Below are 6,000 nucleotides of genomic sequence, written 5' to 3'. Positions count from 1 at the left end.
TGTACGTACTGATATAGTATACGCACTGATAAACTACGTTATTGAAAAAGAATATTAAACGGTTTTCTATTAATTAGAAATAAGTAATAAATATAAGGAAAAGAGTATATTAATATATAAAATTTGAAGATAACTTTTTTATTAATAAAATTATAATCTATAACTTTGTTATCTATAAGATTAATAAGTAAAATAATTATATTAGATCTAAAAAAGATTTTTATTAAGATTTTAAAAGATTTGTTATTCATTAATTTAAAATATAAAGGATTTCTAAATATAATTAATCTTTTAATCTATAAAGATAAATTTTCTATAAGAAACCTTAATTTATAATTATAAATCGAGATTAATTTTTTAATTTCTAATATATTTGATTAAAAAATTAAGCTTTTATTCTTTTTTGAATAAATAAATTCTTCAATATATTCTTTTAAATTAATCTTTTAAATGAGGTTAAAAAGAATTAAAAAAATAAAATGTAATAATATAACTAAGAAACAATTAATAAATAAAAACGTATTTTAATATAAAAGGATAAAAATATCACAATAAGATTTAAGGCTTTAATATTAATTAATTATAAAGAAGTAATTAATACAAGGAATATATCTTATATCAATATCAATATTAATATTATATATTATTGATTTATTTTTTTATATAATTGTTTTTAATATAATCAGACTTTTTATAATAAAAACACAAATTGAAATGAATATATTGTTTTTGAATATAACAAAATAAGAAATATTAATTTTAACAAATAATATTTAATTATATAAATTTTTTAGAGATATTTAATATAAAAGGATTTATAATAATAATTTACTTTTTATTATAAGATCTCAATTAATCATAATTGAAATTAATATTTTGATTCTTATATTAATTATCAAAATAAATCTTTTTTTTAAATCATTATAAATATTTTATTATTAAATTGTTTATATATTAATATCAATAATAAAAAGTTTATTAAAATAATTGGTTAAAATATGAATTAATTTTTATAAAACCTTAAATTTAAAATTAACAAATTAATACATAATAGTTTTTTTTATATATAATAACAAATTGTTTAAATTTAGTAATGAAATTATTAAATGAAATCTTCTTCATTTTATATTTATTATAATTTATAAAGATTTTATATGAGAAATCAAGAATTTAATATTATTTGTTTAATTAATATTAGATGTTTATTATATATATTATTCAAAAAGTTAAAGATTAGAATTATATAGATTATTAATAATTATATTAAAATATATCTAATTGTTTATATAAATAGATCCAAATAGTAAATTAATAAGAATTATAATCTTTTAAAATTTTAATTCATTTTCATAATCTATAATTAAATAATAATTAATTATATTATATATTAGTTTTAATACTTTATAATGTTTTACTCTTTATTATTAAAATTTTCAGAAATAGTAAAGTACTTTCGATAAGATGAGGTTTACGAGTTTTTACAAATAGCAATTTTCAATATCTTAATTACATCTTTTAATTTAATAATCTTCAATTAAACATTAACAATTCAAATTTTTACTATAATAACTTAAATTTATAATAAATTAATAATTGATTTAATCAATTCAAATATAACTTATATAATTTTAAGATATATAGTGTTTGAATTATTAAACAAATTTATAATCAAAAAGATATTAGTTTTAATAGAATTAATAATATAATTAAAAAAAAGGAATTATATGAATAAATCAAATATAAATATTCAATTAATTATCTTTAAAATATTCTTACAATCATAAAACAATTTTATAAAGCTTTTTAAATAACAGTAACTAAAATATATAATAAATCAATAATAAACATAATTAATATAATTAAAATTTAATATAATTAAAATTTAATATAATTAAAATTTAATATTAATAAAATTTAATTAAAATAAAGTTATGACAACTTCTATAAAGATAAAACAAATTATTAAGATAGAGATAAAAACTTATATTATATTATAAAAATAAAAGAATTATAAAAATAAAATAATTACAAAAATAAAATAATTACAAAAAGATGGAATTTTACTTATAGGAAATAAGATACATTAATAATCTATATCTAAGGTATAACGTGGTTTAACACCGAGTGCACCATATCACAGAGTGCACCACGAATTTTACATAAAAAATACGTCTGTGCGTAACCGTGCACTTTCTTTATTTAATAATATAATTTTTCAAAATTTGAAATTGTAACATTTAATTATTTAACGTAACGTATGGGGAACTCGGACATATGGGGAACTCGGACACTTTTTCAATTATTCTACACGCGATCTTGTTCTACGAGCCACACAATCCTCCAATTCCAATTCCGAATCACTTGAACTATTCTCTAACTCTTCTTCTTCAATCTCTTCTTCTGATTCTTCAATTGGGCGTTTGCGTGGCCGTCCTCGTGGCTTTTTCTCCTTCGGTTTTTCCTCCGCCTCACGTACCATTTTCAATACTTCCTTAGTACTAAAGACAAATTGACCTTGTAATTTGACTCTTTTGCCTTTAGTTCTTTTCTTTCGAGTCTCAATTACCTCCTGAGCATCAGAGAGCTGTTTCCGAAGTAGGGCTATCTCAGCATTTTGAGATTCTACAAGCCTAGTCATTCTCTTGGCATATCGACGAGTTGGCGATGCAGGAGAACCACTGCTTGCTAGAGCTGTATTAAAGATCTGATTTGCTTGCCTTAGTTCTGTTCCATCTGGAGGAGAACTCCTGAGTATAGACAAGTCTAGGTCTTGATTGGGGGTTCTCATTTGTGGAGTAGAAGGTTGCTGGGAGGAGTTAAATGGTAATGAATCGAGTACTTTTCGTGGGGCAAAAGGTACTAAACCAGCTCCTCTCCAGCCAGCTTTAATATTAGAAGAATTCAATGCTTTTTTTCTAATATTTTGAAAGAGTTCTACCCATTCAGCTCTTTGGATTCGCTTTACACCAGCTCGAGAATATCGATCGACCTCTAAAGCATGATATCGTTTCATTGGCCCATACACCGCAATATCAAGTGGCTGAAGCAAGTGAGAGCAATGAGGAGGTAATATAAGTAAATCAATATCATTATCTATACAGAAAGCAATAAAGCTACCTGTAATATGGCTTGAATGGCCATCCATGATCAAAAGTCGAGGTCGGTCACCTGACACTTTCTTGGATTCTGGTTCGAAAACCCTTTTTCACCATTCTAATCCATGGCTATTTGAGGTCCATCCATTTGTACTAGTAGAGAACTGCCAGCTTTGAGGTGTGTCCTTTGGAATCCATGCAGAATTCGTATTCTGAGCCTTGAAAATGACCATAGGTGATAGAGCATTTCCAGCTGCATTGACACATTCAAATGCAGTTATCCATTCTTGCTTGCCAGCTGTAACTTTCCAATTCGATTTCTGAGTAGAATCGACTATAATGCGCGTACTTTGAGTACTTCCAACTCCAAATCCGGTTTCATCCATATTATACATATCATCTAATTCATACTTTCGCTCAATGAGACGCGTGCGAAACGCGTCAAACCAAGCCTGAATATTCTCCGGAGTTGCTTCTTTAGCCCGATTAGACTCTAATTGACGTGAATAGCATGTTTTAAGTTCTGGATGTCGTTTTTGGAATCTATAGATCCATTCGTGGCCTATAGGTGGAATTTCTGTCGAGGTAGGATTTCGAGATGACGCGACCCGAACGCGTCGAAGACGAATTTCGTCGGCCATTTCCTTCACCAACATAGGTGTAGCAGGGAATCCAGTGATGGTAAGTTGTGAAATCCATCGTACAAGAGTATTTTCTTCTGCGTTTGAAAGAATTTGAGCCATTTCGTGGGTTTGGGAACGTGTTTTCTTCCCAGCCAGCCTATCAGCTAGGGTAGACTTAGGGACTTCAAAATGCTCTGCAGCCTTTCTAATTGATTTAAATTCTTTCAATTGAAGTGAAATTATAGCCTTTTGAAGCTTCTCTTCAATTTGAGCAGATGTAGAAGGTGATTGGGTATGCATAATAAAAGTTATTGCGGTTTCAAGTTGGTGATGGGCTAAAAGTGTCCGAGTTCCCCATATGTCCGAGTTCCCCATACGTTACGTTATTAAAAATTTGAGTTAATATAGTAGTTATTATAGGAATAGTTTTTTTGTAACGAAAATCGTGACAATTTCCACTTTTTATAGAATACAATAGAAATTTTTATATAGAAACTTAATACTTTTATAAAAAATATTTTCTTATTAATAAATCTTTTTTGTTTTTTAAAAAATATTGATTAAGTATTAAAATATGAATATTAGGAAAAGGCTAATTTTGGTGTATTTTGAAGTGGTGCATTCGGTGATATGGTGCACTCGGTGTTAAACCACGTTAAAGGTAATTATAGATCATATAGTTGACATCGTGATATTAGTTATATATTTCAATAGTTTATCTCCTTTTAACTTCTTTAACCCTAATAATAATAATAATAATAAATTCCTAATTGATTTGGTTTATTTAGTTATACTAAGATTATATAATACATTTATATCTAGTTTTAATTGAATAAAGTAAATAAAAAAAAGAATAAAAACTCATTCTTCTCCTTATTAAATCCTTTAATATATTTATAAAAACCCTACATTTTCTATTCTATTATAATAATCCTTCTCTTTCTATTCAACTTCTCTCGAAATATTATAAAAGCTATAATTAATTATAATATTATATCCCTTTCGAAGAGTTATTTTCTCCCTCTAATTTATTAAATTCTTTAAAAATTTGTTCTATTATAACCTCTAATCCATTACTTATAAGCCTTATATCCACCTTTTCTCGTTATATATTTATAACATATAATTTATTCTTAATACTTATCATCTCCTATTCCCTTTTATTCCATCAAACTACCCTATCGATATAAAACACATTATACTAAGACCTACTAAACCATCCTATTAATACAAAAAACAAGACTACATTACAAAACTAAATAATTAAATAAAATCAAAATAATAAATATAATAATATTGAAATACTATCGCTCTAATAATATACATTCTACATTAAAAAAATCACTACATCTTCAATTATAATCAATAATATATCGTCTACTATACAAAATAATATCGAAATTAATATTTCATAATAATATCATATATTAATAATAAAATACTATATACTCAAACTAAACATATTATAAATATATAGAAAATCTAATATTTATCTTCATCTATATAAAATAGCTATAAACATATTAATAAAATATCAAATACTATATTAATATATTTCTTATAAAATATTTCTTGAAAAAAACAAAACTTTTTAAAAAGTTTTCATTCTTCATTTTCCTATACTTAAAAACCTTCTTTTTCATAATTGAAACCCTCTTATAAAGCCCTCAAGTACTGAAAAGCTCGGATTATCATAGGAATCTATAATTTAATCTCTTTCATTAATTATATTTAATATAATAAGCCTATTATTAATAATTTCAATATAAATATACTAAACCCCTCTCCCTAATACTAACAACAATATCTCCCCAACCCAAATAAATATCAATTCAACAACTTTAAAAAGAAATAGAAAGTAATATTCTACTTCAAATACAATAAAGGTTAATAAGTTTTTTCAAGAAAATCTTTCCTTAGTTTTTTCGTGTTTTTCTTTTTATAGATATATATATATTATTAATAATATCAAGAAAATCTTTAATTCGCTTTAAAAACATTATATACAAACTTTAATCCTTTATATAAACTTTATATTTAAAATTAAAATCATAAAAATTATATCATTCAAAAGCTTTTAATTTATTTTGTATGAGTATTACTTTTTTAATTTTTTATTCAATTTAATTAAAATAGTTTTATTAAGAAAAACAATTTATTGAAAAAGATAATTAGATATTATATTATAACGTAGTTTATTAGTGTATATATTATATTAATATATATACTACTTTAAAAATACATCAAAATCAAGCTTTTCTTAATATTTATATTTTAATAAT

This window comes from Botrytis porri, assembly GCF_014898465.1.
Source record: "Botrytis porri strain MUCL 3234 chromosome Unknown BPOR_005, whole genome shotgun sequence".
NCBI classification, from domain to species: Eukaryota; Fungi; Ascomycota; class Leotiomycetes; order Helotiales; family Sclerotiniaceae; genus Botrytis; species Botrytis porri.
The sequence above is the reverse complement of the archived record's forward strand: the minus strand, read 5'-3'. Positions refer to the sequence as shown.